Below are 14,797 nucleotides of genomic sequence, written 5' to 3' on the forward strand. Positions count from 1 at the left end.
CGGCCACTATACTGAATTTTTGAATGCCAGAGAACTTGTGACTTTTTTCATCTAGACTAGTTACATTAAGCTGCAGCTCATACAAATTATAATAATTGCCAATTTGTCTTTAAGAAATTTAGTTCATCATATAATTTATACCTGAAGATTGTCTAAGTTTTTATGGGTGATGGTATTAGATTCGAAATCAATAATCACTAGAAAAAAACATGGCAAAATTATAACATTATCTTATTCTGGTTTGTGACATTTATATATTCCCAGCTTTCATTCAGCAGTAACTTGCATGCAGCTCAATGACTAAAATAGTTCTTGGGGTAAACATTTCACACGGTGGTTAAGAAGCTGCTTTGAGATGCCAAGGTCCTGTGTTGGAGTGCTTGGTCCGAGTCCCAACTTCACTTGCCACCCAGCTTTCTGCCGATGGACATCCTAGGAGGCAAAAGTTTATGACTCACGTGGTTTCAGTCCCTGTAATGCACATGGGAAACCTTTGCATTTCCTTGACTGTAGTTTTTGCCTGCCCCAACCTTGGCTAAGGCAGGCATTTGGGGAGTAAACCAATGAATAAAAAATATCTCTCTACCTCTATGTAAACCCACTTACTCACTTTGACTTTCAAAGAAATAAAAATAAATAAACTAAAATAAATAAAGAAAAAATAAACCAAAATGAAATAATTTCCAAGGCAGAATAAAATTTGTTTATATTTCTGGGTATTTATTCCAGTCAGTATAGATTCTATACAGACAAGTTTACTTTTTCACTGTGGCTCCTTCTGCTGCCTAAATTATTCCAATAATTTATTCTAGAATTGAAGTTTCTACAGAGCATCAGCTTAGTTCCCAGGAGGGGATAATTCTTCCTGTGTCCTTGGGCTATGACTTCTGTCTCTTACCTAGCATTAGTCAATGAAATAACAATTGTATAAAGAAAAGACTTCATTTCCTTGGTGCTTTAGCCAATGTAATAAGTTCCCAAGATAAATCTGATCCCTTCAGAATCAATTTATTCATGTGTGATAGGTTCAGTGGCCTCTTCAGACACAAAATCAATAACTTGAAAATATTTTTATAAATTCAAAATCATGTACTTAAAGCATCTTATAATTGAGATATTTTTCTCTTTTATTCACACACAACCCCCCACACATTCATGCACACATATGAATTAAGCTTTACATTCTGTTTTATGTACATAAAAACATTTAAAATAGTGAATTAGAATAATCTCATTCATTAAAAAGGCATAACAGATCTATTTTAAAATCTACTAGTATAAATTCAAAGGTCTCATATGCATCCCTGTTTTAAAAGTGTATTTATTTATTTAAAAGACAGAGTGACAGAGAGTTACATCTGCTAGTTCACTTCCTAAAGGGTTATAAGAACCAGGACTTGGCAGGTTGGAGCCAGGAGCCAGGAATTTCATCCTGGCCTCCCATAGGTGGCATGAGCTCTTTATATAGTGTGTGTGTATTCTAGAAGAAAATTATATTATTTGAAAATAGGACTCTGAATTTTAGAAATTAGGTACTTGAAGGGATCTTATTTTAATCTTCAGGATTTATTTTTAAGCTTTATTGAAAACAAAGCATAGGCATTCAAATTTATGCATTAAATTACATTGGTTAATGTATCCTAGTGAATTGTATGCACCAGGTAATACATTCATTATCATAGTCTGTTCTGAAATATTTACATGACTCAGAAAAGAAACTAAGTTCCTATTAGCAGTTACTGCCAATTCCTGTTATTATTTTCCTCACACCCAACCCAAATTCGACAAGTCTACCATTTGTCTCTATAGATTTACTCATTTAGGATGTTTCATACAAAGTCAACCTTCCAAAAGGCTTCTTTGACCTGTCATAATATATTCAAGATTTATCCATGTTGTCATATGCATCTGTATTCTATTATATTTTATTCCCAGATTACATTATATGGATAGATAACATATATAAATACACTCACACACACTCAATTTTCATTATCTATTCATCATTTCATATACCTTTGAACTGTTTCCATATTTTGACTATTAAAACATGACTATGAATGGGTGCATAAATCTTTATGAGCACATGTTTCCATCATAGCTAAGTAAGAAACTGTTGTTTCTTATGGTGATACTTTGTCTAAGTATCTGAGGAACTGCCAAATTATCTTTTAAGCTCCTACACCATTTACATTTTAATCAGCAATATATGAGAGTTTAAGCTTCTCTGTATCTTCAACATTTATTTTCCATTGTCTTGTTATAGCCATACCAGAGATTGCAAAGTTATATTTTCTAAGAATTTTTATTTGAATATTGCTAACCATGGATGATGTTGAAACTGCCTCAGGTATTTATGGGTCATTATTATATATTTTTACACAGTCTTTTACTTAGGTTGTTGCTTTTACTGACCAGTTACAGAGTTACATAGGACAATGCAGTCTGTGTACTGGGCCTTTATTCAGGCATATAATTGCTAACATTTTCTCCTATTATTTGGACAATTTTTTCACTTTCTTGACAGATCTTTTGAATCACACTTGCTTTAAATTTCAATGAAATCCATTTGATTTGGCATATTGATACTGCATTATGAAAATAAGGTAAACTTATTTTACTTATCCCTTTAAACTTTTCCATGTACAGGATCATGTAATCTGCAAATAAAAATTATTTTGCATATCCTATTCCCACTTTGAATTTTATTTAATCTTGACCTTATTTTTCCTACCAAAAATAACTGCCATATTGAATTAAGTGGCAAGAGCAGGCATATTTGTGTTCCTGATTTTAGAGAGCAAGTTTTTAGTCTATGATATGACATAGGAGGTTTTTTTTTTAATATTCACTTATTTATTTGAAAAAGAGAGAGAGAGAGAGACCTTCCATATTTGGTTCAATCCACAAATGTCCACAATGCTCAGGGATGGGCCAGGCTGTAACCAGGAGTGTGGAACTTCATCTGGGTCTCTCACAGAGGTGGCAGGAGCTCAGCTAATTTGAACAGATGCTAAGAGGGGATGCCACCATTGCAGGCAGTGGCTTAACCTGCCGAGCCACAGTGTCAGCTCATAAATGTGAGTTCTTGTATATGCCATTTTCCAGATTCAGAAATTTCCTTTATATCACTACTCAGTCATATGCATTTTATCATGAAACTATGTTGTATCTTGTTAAATGCTATTTCTACTTCAGTTAAAATTATATGGCTTCTGGCATTTATCTTATTCATATGTTGTATTAAATTGATAGTTTTTTGGATGTTGAAATATGGGAATGAAACCCATGTTTTCCTGATATATAAGTGCTTTAATATGTTAATAGAATTGATTTGCTAATACTTCATTGGGGAAATTTATACCTATTTATTTAATTATAAAGAGAACAGACTTTTAGTGTGGTTCATAGTTACAGTTTCAACAATAGAATGATACTTCTCTCTGCCCTTCCCCCCCCCCACATATATAATCTTAACTGCAACAAGTTTTGGATTTCAGAGCTGACCACAGAAAATATATATTATTGTAAGGAGGCAATAGTACACAATGAGTTTCATTTGGATAGTGTTTTGATAGACTTGTATTTGAGAGTTAATTCCTTTAAATGGAAAACCTCAACACAAATGTGCAGGGTCACCACGCAGAAGGAAAAGAAGGATAGTGCAACCATGGAAAATGGGATAGGCGAAAGGATTTATATGAGATTATTTCAAACTATGGAAAAGTATAATTAAAAGACACAGTTAATTTTAGTGTCCAGGACCCAAATCTTTGAGCCATCATGCAGTGTAGCTTAGAGTGAACATAAACAGAATTCTGCATCAGAAGCAAAAGTACCTGGACTCAAACCAAGAACTCTAATACGGAAAGTGGTCATCCCAAACCACATCTTAACCATTTTGCCAAACAAATAGCCCAAATAAACGTATTTTTTAATTTCTTTTTCTGCAAACTTTTTGTATTATCTTCCATGTGAAAATCATGTTACTCATTAGCATGGTGGAACTCTGGGTGACTGAAGTCTTTAAGGGCAGTAATTTTTAGAGAACTTTCATAGCTCCTGGGTTTTTCTTATCTAGGAAAACAAATTATGAGGTAGGTTTTTAGCATATATAAATCAAGCAGTTTCCAAATGACTAAATATCTGCAATTTTTGCTGTATTTAAAGCTACTGTCTATGAAAAAATGTGTTTCTTACTAGCATATTTAAAAATTATTTATGCAAAGATAATAGATTTAACGCATTTCATAGATGCTATTCTAAAAAGATAACCATATTTGCCTCTTTCTCCCTCTGAAACCACTCTCCTTCTATCTTTTGTTTTTTTGCAGTAATTTCATATGTATATAGTTTTAAGAGCATAATGATTTTCCCATCATACCACCCCTCTCTCTTCACACACATATCCCTTTGTCTTCTTTCTTTTCTTAGTCTTCTTTTAAGTTTTATAATGACTTACTTTCAGTTTGCTTTATACTCTCAAACTTAACCCTCCACTAAACAGTTCACCAAATATTGAGTAGATAACCGTTATTACTCAAGAGTTCAGACAAGGGCTATAAACAATAATCAAATCTAAAAATGTCAATTTCACTTGTATACATTACATTCTTTATACTCCGCATATTACTTATCACAAATCAGGGAAAAGATGTGATATTTGTCTTTTGGGATTGGCTTTTTTCACTGAGCATAATGATCTCCAAATGCACCCATTTGTTGCAAAGAAACACAATTTCATTCTTTCATGGATGAGTAATATTCTATTGTGTTTGTTGTATATTGCCTTTTTTGTGTTGAGGAATTTATCCTTATTTTAAAATATTTATTTATCTATTTATTTGAAAGAGAGCAAAAGGTGGGGAGAAGAGAGAGAGAGAGAGAGAGAGAGAGAGAGAGAAAGGTCTTCCATCCACTGTTTCACTCCCCAAAAGGCTGCAGTGGCCAAAGCGGGGCTGATCTGAATCCATGAATCCAGAATCCAGGAGCCTGGGTCTTCTTCTGTGTCTCCCACGTGGCTGAAAGGGCCAAGGACTTGGGCCATTTTCCACTGCTTTTCCAGGCACATTAGCAGGGAGCTGGACCAGAAGTGGCGCTGCTGGGACAGGAACTGGCTCTCATATGGGCTGTCAGCACTGCAGATGGCAGCTTTACTTTCTACACCACAGCTCCAGCCCATAAAAAAGTGTTTTTTAAGAAAGTATTTTCCTCTTCTATTTCACAGAAGAAATTGTTGGTGCAGATGGATCTCAAGTCTGAAAATGGATTGCATAGTGGACCAGCCCAACAAACTGTCTGCCCTTACATGGCTTGGTTTGGGGCAGTGATGGGTATAAAGAAAGTCATGGAGTTATAGCAAATGGAAAGGAACTTGTAAGTAAGATAGGAATGAAGAATGAGAAAACAAAGTCTGCTGAAGAAACACCGAAAACAGAGAAAGGAAAAAAGAAAATGACATTACAAAGCTCTTTTAAAGGGATATTCAGCTTCAGTATCAGAAGAGATAGTGCATTTAAAAAATGCCAAACAACAGCCAGAAATATCGCCATTATCTCCTAAACCTAGTAACATTATACAGTAGGACCCTGTTACATACATTTCAGAAACACAGGAAGAAGATGACTGTGTTTGTGAGAAGGCAGTCTTGGGGCGGGCACTGTGGTGTAGGAGGTAACACTGCCACCTGCAGTGCTGGCTTCCCATATGGGTGCCAGTTTGAGACCTGGATGCTCCATTTCTGATCCAGCTCTCTGCTATTGCCTGGGAAAGCAGTAGAAGGTGGCCCAAGTCATTGGGCCCCTACACTTGTATGGGAGACACAGAAGAAGCTCCCTGCTCCTGGCTTCCGGTCAGCCTAGCTTTGGCCGCAGCAGCCATTTGGGGAGTGAAACCAATGGATGGAAGACATCTCTCTCTCTCTACCACTGACTCTCTGTAACTCTGCCTTTCAAATAAAAAAAATAAAATAAATCTTTTTTTTTGCTTTTGTTTTTAAGGAAGGCAGACTGTAAATCTACAGAGAAGTGAAGATCTCCAAATAATTGTCTTAGAATATCAAACTTGAAGAAGTATGAAGAAAATACCAAGACAACGAATCAACCTTTATCATCAGCAAAACTGACACCCATATCAGTATTTGATTATCTTGGAACTGCAAGTGTTCAAAGACTAGATAAAAAAATGATGGCAAGCAACAATAACAAAAAAATCTTACACAAAGATGCAAAGTACAAATGAGTCCAGAATAAATGACAAAATCATCGCTAAGCAATTGCCTCCTGATGAAAGTGTAGAGCTAGAGATGCAACTGCATGAAGATGAAGAATTTTCCAGAACATTAGCCATGTTGGATGAAGAACTCTGGAACGAAAATGTTTGAAATGACACAGAAGAGGGAGAAATGTTTTCATCCGTTCAAGCTGATTTAAGTAAAGCACAAAAACAAAAATATCCTCAAAAATAAAATAAAAACAGAACAATAAACACATGAAAGCAAAAGCTAAGAAGCAAATGGAATGTGAAGTTCAAAGGAAGCTCTGCAACATTCAAAGTCATCAACTCACGAAACTGCAGAGGCCTCCTCTCCAAAGGCCAGTTCAGTGAATTAAGCTGCCACCTGTGACTCCAGCATCCCATATCAGTGCTGCTTTGAGTCCTTGTTGCTCCACTTCACATCCAGCTCCCTGCTAATGGCCTGGGAAAGGCAGTGGAAGATTTTGCAATTATTTTCATCTCTGCCATGCATGTGGTAGACCCAGATAAGGCTCCTGGTTTTGACTGACCCAATCTGGCTATTGCAACCATTTCTGGAGTGAATTAGTGGATGGAAGATCTCTCTCTGTGCCTTTCCCCTTCTTTTTGGAACTCTGCCTTTCAAACGAATCTTTGAAAAATTAAATTAGAGGGGCTGGAGCTCTAGAATAGTGGGAGGGGCAGCTGCATGCAGTGCCAGCATCCCATATGGGCACCGGTTCAAGTCCCAGTTGCTACACTTCCAATCTAGCTATCTGCTATGTCCTGGGAAAGCCGTGGAAGATGGCCTAAGTCTTTGGGCCCCTGTGCCTGTGTGGGAGACCTGGAGGAAGCTCCTGGCTCCTGGCTTCAGATCAGTGCAGCTCTGGCAGTTGTGGCCATCTGAGGAGTGAACCTGTGGATGGAAGTCCTCTCTCTCTCTTTCTTTCTCTCTCTCTCTCTCTCTCTCTCTCTGCCTCTGCCTCTACCTCTCTGTAACTCTGACTTTCAAGTAAATAAATAAATCTTTAAAAATTACATTAGAGAGCCATAATAAAGAAACAGACAATTTGGCCTCTAAAAGAAAAGAAAATGCTGTTGAGCAATAAGGAGAGAAAAAACGCCTAAGAAAACCAACAGTTCTCCAGCTAAGAAAAAAAATCAGTAGGTCCTGGGAGTTCTGAAAAGAAGCACGTTGATTATTAAGCATATGTAAGTTACTTAAATTGAGAAGGTTCCAAAGCTCTTTGCTCTAAAGAAATCCCCAGAGGGATTGAAAATTGCTTTGAAGGCCTTACATTCCTAATCACAGGAGTCCTGGAATCCATCAGATGAGATGAGGCCACGTCTCATATAGAATGTTACAGAGGAAAAGTAACATAAAATGTCAGTAAGAAGACAAATCATCTTGTCACACATCATAAGAGTGGACAGTCTGTGAGTGATACAGCAGGAAATTTGGGGACAAAACTTACTAATGAAGATGGACTACTGAATCTCACGCAAACTATGCTGGGCAAGGAGTCCAAATAAGAAATAGCAGTTGAAGCTGAAATGAAGAAAGAACAAATTGGAGAAAACATCCCCCAAAACTAACCAAGCAGAAAGGAAAACCAGTCCAACTCAGAAGGACTCAGACTCTAGGAAGAGCAAGCTGACTCTCCAAGGCTACAGCTCCATGAAGTCAGTGAATAAAAGGAAGCAAAGGACACAAGTGTGCTTCGGAGAGGCCTGATTTTCAAGGAGCAGGTGACTGAGGAGCCACACGCTGAGAGCAGTGCTAGGAACTTGGCTGATGGGAGCAATGAAAACAAATCGGAAAATTTTCTCTGGGTAGATAAGTATAAGCCAACCTCACTCAAAACCATAATTGGACAGCAAGATGCCCCGAGCTGTGCCAAAAAATTCTTATGCTGGCTAAGAAACTGGCACTAGGGTTCTCCCAAAGAGAAAAAACTTTCAAAGTTTGGTAAATATTCTGGCAAACATGATGGCTTGAGTTTTAAAGCAGTGTTGCTCTCGGGCCCTCCAGAAAATGACAAAACTACCTCCATCGCTCTAGGGTGCCAAGAGTTAGGACATAGGTATATGGAGCTGAATGCAAGGACATTCAGAGGAGGAGCTTCCTGAAGCTGGTTGCTACTGAATTACTGAATAATGCTATCTTCAGGTGTTTTTATTCAAGTGAAGCAGCCCTTTCAGGAATCATGAAATGTGTTCTCATCATGAATGAAATAGATGACATGGCTGTTGTAATAACAGGGGCAATGAATGCAGGGGAAGAATCCAGTAATTAATTGGTCTGATAAAACATACTAAAATTCTCATTATTTGTATGTACAATAATAGAAATTATACCAAGAATATCACTCCTTAGTTTATTATTGGTTTGTTATTTGTTGCCAAAGAACTCATGTTGAGCAGATTAAAGTGTTAATGTCTATTGAATTTAAAGAGGGTTTAAAGATTCCCCCCTATAGCTATGGAAGAATACTTTTTGGAACCAATCAGAATATCAGGTTTTGGATAATCTGAGTATTCAGTGTGCATGAAGTAAGGCACTAGTCACTGGCCAAGACAAGGCTGATTCCATAAGAATAAAAAAATAATTCAAATTGGACCCATTTGATGTTGTCTGGAAAGTGTTTGCACCTTGAGAGAAGATGGCTCACATGTCATTTGTGGAGAAATCAGATCTCTTGATTATTCATACACCCTTCTTTGTTCAGGAAAACTAAAGACATGTGAAGTCTGTAGCCCCAGGGGTTTCATGAAAAGCACTTGATGCTTTTAAACCAAGTAGCAGAGAGCATATGTGATGGTAGCTCTAACATATGTGATGGTGCTGTGTGGGCAGTCAGATCGGGAGGAAGCAAAACTGGAGCCTTCTGCTCACACAGGCTATTTTATGGCAGCATTCTTCCTGGAGAAATGATGAGGGGTCCATGCCTCAACTTCCCACCTTTTCAAGCTGGCCAGGGAAGTGCTTGTCCACAGGCAAACACAATCATATTGTTCAGGACCTTGCATTGAGTATGAGTCTTAGGACTTACTCAGGCAAAATGATCGTGAACATGGATTATTGATGCCATATTAGAGATGCACTTGTACAACTGACCTCACAAGCAGGAGAAGGCATACAGGATATTATTGCACTTATGGGCACATATTATTTGATGAAAGAGAACTCTGAGAATAACATGTAACTCAGCAGATGGGGTAGCAATCCCAGTCCATTTTTCAAATTGAATCTCAAGGTGAACACAACCTTCACAAAAACCATAAAATAAGGAAGCTTGCCTTATATCTAACTGCAGGCAGTCAAGATGTCTCAACACAGCACAGGCCCAGTCGCTGTTCTGAACACAGTTCTAACTTAAATAAAGAAGATTCTCAGTCTGACAAGAAAGACCAAGATGCTATAGAACTTGATGCTGTGACCCAAGAAAAGACAAAATCTACAGCACCTTCAAGAGTAGAAAAGGATAGGGGCCAGAGCCATGGCTCACTTGGTTAATCCTCTGCCTGGGGCGCTGGCATCCCATATGGGCACCGGTTCTAGTCCCGGCTGCTCCTCTTCCAGTCCAGCTCTCTGCTGTGGCCCAGGAGGGCAGTGAACGATGGCACAAGTGATTGGGCCACTGCACCCGCATGGGAGACCAGGAGGAAGCACCTGGCTCCTGGCTTCGGATCAGCGCAGTGCCAGCCGTGGCGGCCATTTGGGGAGTGAACCAATGAAAGGAAGACCTTTTTGTCTGTCTCTCTCTCACTGTCTATAACTCTACCTGTCAAAATTAAAAAAAAAAAAAAAGTAGAAAAGGATAAGGAATTCTGAAACAGAAAAGGGAAGAATTCAAAGAAATGAAACCGTATTTCACTACTGACAGCCACTTTTTATTATGCCTCCTGGGATAATATAGCTGGGCTAGAAGAACTTATTTTTAAGAAAAAACATTTCACCCCCTAGAGGAACCATACTTTAGCATAATGAGATGGCCTGGTGGACCCATTATAAAGAAAGAGGGGTACGGCAAGGATATAACCAGTGGACTCACATACCTCTTATAAAAGTTGATAGGGCAGTGGATCATTCACTTCCCATTGTAAATCTAACCAGGATGCTGTGCTTCAACACGGCAGTGTGTAATTAGAACTAGAAACTATATGTGGGCTTTGAAGTCAGATTTTAGTTAATAATATTAAGTCCCTAGTCAGTGATACTGAAGCATCTTTTGTAGGCTTAATAATTTACCTGGGTGCCAGCATTGTGCCGTAGCAGGTTAGGCTGCCCTCTGCAGCGCTGGTTCAAGTCATGGTTGCTCCACTCTTGATCCTTCTTCCTGCTAATGGTCTGGGAAAGCAGCAGAAGAGGGCCCAAGTGCTTGGGCCCCTGCCACACACATGGGAGAAGTGGAAGAAGCTCCTGGTTCTGTCCTTCAGACTGGCTCAGCTCCAACTTTTGCAGTCATTTGATGAAGGGAATCAGAGGATGGAAGATCTCTCTCTCCTCTTTCTCCTCTGTCTCTCTCTCTCTCTGTGTGTCCTTCTTTCTGTAACTCTTTCAAATAAAATATTCCTTTTTTAAAAAAAAGGAATATTGGAATCCTCTGGCACATTTCTAATACCAATGCCATCTCACTAGTCAAAGTGATCAATCACAGTTCACAATTGATCACACTGATAGGTCTAAGAGTCAAAGGGATCACACAAACAAGACTAGTGTCTGCTAATACTAACTGATAGAATCAAAAAGAGAGAGAAAGATCCATCATGGGAAGCGGGATACACAACAGACTCATAGAATGGCAGATGTCTTAAACAGCACTCTGGCCTCAGAATCAGCCCTTGAGGCATTCAGATCTGGCTGAAGAGCCCATGAGAGTATTTTAGGCATGGAAAGCCAAGACACTCTGGAAAAAAAAAAAAAAGCAGACCTAAATGAAAGATCTTAGTGAATGAGATCCCAGTGGAAAGAACAGGGCCATCAAAGAAGGAGGTATCTTTCTCTGAAGGGAGGAGAGAACTTCCACTTTGACTATGACCCTGTGGGAATAAGATCAAAGTCGGTGAACTCAAAAGGCTTCCATAGCCTTCGCAACTCATGACTAGAGCCTAGGGAGATTACTGACGCCATGAACAGGAGTGTCAAATTGTTAAGTCAGCAACAGAAGTCACTGTGTACTTACATCCCATGTGGGATCTGTCCCTAATGTGTTGTCCAATGTGAAGTAATGGTATAACTAGTACTGAAACAGTATTTTACACTTTGTGTTTCTGTGTGGGTGCAAACTGATGCAATCTTTGCTTAATATATACTAAATCATTCTTCTATATATAAAGATAATTGAAAATGAATCTTGATGTGAATGGAATGGTAGAGGGAGTGGGAGATGGGAGATGGGAGGGTTGCGTGTGGGAGGGAAATTATGGGGGGGGAAGCCATTGTAATCCATAAGCTGTACTTTGGAAGTTTATATTCATTAAATAAAAGCTAAAAAAAAGAATAAAGAATTAAATAGTGAGAAGGCATATTTTATGAATATAATAATACATATATGTATTAAATTATTGTGTGCTATTACTATATGTAATTCAAGTATATTCCTGTATAATATGGAATATGATCAGTAAAGAGATACATATAAACATTCACACATGTATGCACATATACATACAAATACAACCTATAAAATATGGATCATTTCAATCAGTAACATGTAGATCCACCATTTTGGATCTGGAAATAATTTTTATTTTTCATCAAACAGTGAATAAACCAAATGAACTTTTGTGATCTAATAGGCATATTTTTCCATTAATATTATTTTTGTAAATCCAAGAAATATAAAATATTTCAATTAATATTTTAAAATTAAAAAGAACAGTGTAAGACATAGGTATTATAGAACAGAAGCTTAAGCTGCTGTTAGGGATACTTGCATTCCATATGGAGTGCTGGTTTGATGCCTGGGTATTTCACTTCCAATCCATTTACTTGTTAATGTGCCTGGTAAGCAACATATGATGGCTCAAGTATTGGAGTCTCTGCCACCCAGGTGTGAGACTCGGATGCAGTTCCTGTCTCCTAGCGTAGCTTGACCCAGTCCTGGTTGTTGTGGCCATTTGGGAAGTGAGCCAACTGATGGAAAATTCTCTCTCTCTCCTCTCTCTTGGCCTCTGTAACTCAGTTTGAAAATAAATAATAAACACTTTTAACAAAGTAAAATATTAATATAATAATATAGTTGTAAAATGTACTAAAATTGTGTATACTCTGAATTCCTCATGCTATTGAGAGCAAGATAATTTGATGACCTTGTTTTTAAAATAATGTATATTATTCTAATTGTGTATAAAATGGATAGATTATCTGTACTTAAGAAATGATAACTTCAGAATTAAAAAAATAAGTGTACATTTATGACAGCTGGCACCATTATGAACAGTAAGTATAAAATGTAATCCAATGCATGTGAGACATGAAGTCCCAGTCTAAATAAGTAAACTCTCTAAATTGTAAATTAATTATGTTTACCACTAATAACACCATCTGCTTCTAAGAACTGAAGATTGTTAAGTAAATCAAATAATGGTACTAGGCTGAAAAATATCTGTCTTCTATTTCACAGTTGAAAAAGCAAAATAAGTATCTCAACTGCTATACAGAGTCCTACAGAATTTTTAAATTACTCATCAATTTTGGGACCTATAATCACTTCTTCTTCTTATAGCTACCAATACTCATGTATGTGTGTATGAGCAAATCTATGTCTACATTCCTTTCTATTTCTATGAAGCAAACATATTTTCTCTACTGAAGGGAGGACAATTGGTAAAGTTGTCTCTAACACATATGGTCTCTTATTTTAATTTTCATAAGGCTACATGTGTATTTTTTGGGTTAAAAAAAGTATACGAAGAGCATTGGGACATTAAATCATATAAAGAAAACCTACCGGAACTCTTATGAATAACAAACATAAGTATTCTGCAATTTTGACAGTTATTAATTTGTAAGAGAGGAACATATATAATTTCAATTCAGGTTGTATTTATCCATTTTGAACTGCATGAAATGAAACAATAAATTGTTTAAGGAATTTCTTCTCTGTGTCTAGAGATGGGTTTCTTGTCCTACCAGCATTTTTTCAATTGGAAAGTGCTTTTAAAATTTTGTTTTGCAGTATCATGGTTATGCTTCTTGTGCTATTCAAAAAATTTTGTCATAGTAGTTCAGCAAATTTGTGGAGTATTATCTTGCTGATCTGAGTTTAAATGTTCCTAAATGGAAATGGGAATATGTACACTGCCTTTGTACTATTTATTTTCTCTTTCAATCAATTGGATATTAGTACAACTAAATCCACATGGAGGAATTTAAAGCAAAATTATATAACCCTAAGAAGCAGGAAATTTCATAACAATGTTAGAAAGAGTTTGCCTTTTACAATGTGTTAAAATATAGCTCCTACAGAAAATTTGTTTCCACGTATTTCTAAAATCAGCATCTGAGTACTGTACAAAGAGCAATAAATGTTTAATCTGTGTTGTCATATAATGACAGGAAGTAACATTTAAATTTTTCTTCGTTATTGAGACTTTTTGAGTCTCTGTCATTCTGTTAAGATATGTTATAATTATAATATTCAGTGTAAGTTTATTGAAATCAGTTACTTCTGACAATAGTCCCAAAGATATTTTGAATTTAAAACTCTGAAAATAAAATATTTGGGTTAGATTTAATTAATAATTTTAAATGAATATATCTGTTTCATAGAGAGGTATGGAAGTAAAATAGAAATTCCTTAATTATTCAGTGATGTGAATAATTTTATAATCTACACCTTGGGGTAGACGTAGGAATAAAAAAGCAGTTAACATGAGGAAGCACTTAGTATGATTTGCATGCACTAAACTGAAAACTAAGTAATTGACTCAGTCATACTTTTCTTGGACACTATGGATTCTGAGCCATCTAAACTCATCAGAATCTGTCACATATTCCAAATGGCCACAGGTTCTTACTGCTTCTCCCATGAAAAGTGGAATCTGGGGCAAATGTTTGGCATGTGTTGGTATGCTCACATCCCATATTCGAGTGTGTGGTTTTGGATTGCATCTCTGCTTCCTAAAAATGTATAACCTGAGAGCCAGCAGATAATGGTTCAAGTTCTTGGGGATCAATGCCACCAGCATGGGAAAACAAGACTGAGTTTCAGGCAGTTGGTTTTAGTCTGGTCCAGCTTGGGCTATTGTGGACTTTTAGGAAGTGAAGCTGTAGATGCAAGATCTATGTCTTGGGGCTGGTGCTCTAGAGTAGCTGCTGAGGCCGCCACCTAAAGAGCTGGCATCCCATTTGGGTGCCAGTTGGAGACTGGGCTGCTCCACTTAGGATCCAGCTCCCTGCTAAGGCACCCAGCAAAGCAGCAGAAGATAGATAAATTACTTGGGCCCCTAAGCTCATATGGGAGACCCAGAAGAAGCTTCTGGCACCTGGCTTTTGCCTGGCCCAGCAGTGGCTGTTGTGACCATTGGGGCATTTGGGTAGTGAACCAGTGGGTGG

The 14,797-nt window shown here is 37.4% G+C and overlaps 1 pseudogene; it reads left to right on the top strand.

The window, feature by feature from the left end:
- The first annotated feature begins 2,325 nt into the window (after positions 1 to 2,325).
- On the top strand, positions 2,326 to 14,574 carry LOC133750583 (replication factor C subunit 1-like; annotated as a pseudogene).
- The last annotated feature ends 223 nt before the right edge of the window (positions 14,575 to 14,797 follow it).

Source organism: Lepus europaeus, chromosome 2 (genome assembly GCF_033115175.1).
Source record: "Lepus europaeus isolate LE1 chromosome 2, mLepTim1.pri, whole genome shotgun sequence".
NCBI lineage: Eukaryota > Metazoa > Chordata > Mammalia > Lagomorpha > Leporidae > Lepus > Lepus europaeus.